This window comes from Belonocnema kinseyi, chromosome 6 (genome assembly GCF_010883055.1).
Source record: "Belonocnema kinseyi isolate 2016_QV_RU_SX_M_011 chromosome 6, B_treatae_v1, whole genome shotgun sequence".
Classification (NCBI taxonomy): domain Eukaryota; kingdom Metazoa; phylum Arthropoda; class Insecta; order Hymenoptera; family Cynipidae; genus Belonocnema; species Belonocnema kinseyi.
Genome location: NC_046662.1, coordinates 116,501,352 through 116,503,243, shown reverse-complemented (window position 1 = coordinate 116,503,243; position 1,892 = coordinate 116,501,352). Strand labels below are relative to the sequence as shown.

At 30.1% G+C, this 1,892-nt stretch overlaps 1 protein-coding gene across 3 annotated transcripts in view; it reads right to left on the bottom strand.

The window, feature by feature from the left end:
• LOC117175254 overlaps positions 1-1,883 on the bottom strand; it is a 6,539-nt gene extending 4,656 nt beyond the window's left edge. For 2 of the 3 annotated variants that reach the window (XM_033364941.1, XM_033364940.1), the window contains exons 1-2: positions 1,823-1,883; positions 1,666-1,748 (exon numbers count right to left, since the gene is read on the bottom strand). The gene's annotated coding sequence lies outside the window, so the exon portion shown is untranslated. The remainder of the gene's footprint in view (positions 1-1,665; positions 1,749-1,822) is intronic. The other variant, XM_033364943.1, reaches the window with a different exon arrangement.
• Between the last annotated feature and the right edge of the window lie 9 nt (positions 1,884-1,892).

Below are 1,892 nucleotides of genomic sequence, written 5' to 3'. Positions count from 1 at the left end.
AGAGTTATTGACGACCTTAACGTTGAGATACAGATTACGCAAAAGCAGACTAAGATTGTACATGTTAATCGAATTAAGCATGCCTTTTTAAGGTATATTTAAGAAAAATTTTTTTAAATCAGTAATTTATAATATTTCATTGAAATACTTTCAGAGTGGACTATACGTGACATGAATCATGGAACTGACCTGCCTTTCGCAAGGCCGTTTAGATAGCCGACTTCCTAAAGCAGATTTACATTAGCTGGAAATAGAAGTAGATAAGGAAGAATGGCTGCGAAGATAGATTAAGTTGTGTAGAAGAAAAAGGAAGGAAAGAGAGAGATGACACGTAGCTAGAAGAAACGGGTGTTTTAGAGAGGGGGGAGCGCAGAGCCTAACAGCCTCCGTGGCGCAATGCTGGGACGTGCGGATGGGAGGGGTCGTGGACCTCTTCCATCGGCGGACCGTCTTCCCTGTTTGGGACACCCAAGGGTGAATTGAAATTATTAATTTCAATTCAAATTAGGAAGAAGATGGGACGTAAATGGAATGCAAATCTTGCGGAGGGGGGATACAAAATAAGATTTTTAATAAAATTTAAGAATATATTATGCATTATTTCAGGCGAAACTGCGAAGGAGATCTACCAATAGCCTTAAAAAATATCAATACATAACTGTTATTATTGTACAGACAATTAGATAATTTATCACAATACGGAATTTATTACAAATTTTGAATAATTAAATGACTTAGTTATACCAAATATTAAATTGTTTGAGAATTAGAATTACAATTGTGTCGAAAGTTGCTAAATTTAACCAGGGAAAGAACATTTATACTTATATCTGGGACAAATAAAGTTTTACCAGTAATACCTCTGGAAGAATTTCTTTTGAAATAAAAAAATTTTGGATTTAAAATTCTGCTAAGTTAGAAAACTGACGAAAACTGATTAAAGTATTTTAGGTTAAAGAATATTTTCGAGAATGTCTTCCAATCTGAGAGAATAAAATCCTTGAGATCGAAATTTGATCTCTATTGAGAAGTGTATGCGTAGTCATAAATTTCATCTTTTAAGGGAGGGAGAAGTGAAAAGTTTCGTGAATGAATCCTAGGCATGGGGTCCCCTTCATACAGAATATGTTCCTAATACAAAACTCTTGATGTAAAATTTCGAAGAATGTCCTAGAAAATATTATACTAATTAAAAAAAAAATAATAATAATTTGATTTGCCAATCCCAAAATAAGTAAAACTAAATAAAATAAGGAAGGAAATGGAAAATCGAATTCGCAAATAATTAGTTAAAATTTGAATAATTTTTTTTTTTATTAAAATTACAGAGAAGTTTCCTATCACAACAGATTTTGAAAGCTATATTCAAATATTCTAATTTAAATCATTAGATCTTAAAATATTGATGCCCATTTATGTAAATTAATAAGTTTTAGGATTAGATTTAAAAACTAAAGAGCAGAGTTATTATGGAATAAAAACTCAAAATTTAAATACCAAACTTTTACTAATTAATTTTCAAGTTTCAACTCAAATTTTATTGAACGATTTTATAAACAAATATCATTAAATAAATTTTTAATGAAATGAATTTGAATTTCTGAACTTTAAATGGACCCGATCAGACCCAGAAACATAAACCAATTATTAGTTGAGTATACTTACAGACTTTCCTTTTCGATAAGATGTTGATAGTTAAAATAACCATAAGATAGGATAACCAAACGATAGGATGAAAATAAGTAGATCTAAAGTAAAGGAGAAGGGAAATATGTTTAACCCTATATTTGATTGCAATTTTACTTATATTTACTGTACTTACATATTTATATAAATATTATGACAGTTGACAGCCATCATGTTGTTTTGAAGTATCACGTACCTAGAATTAA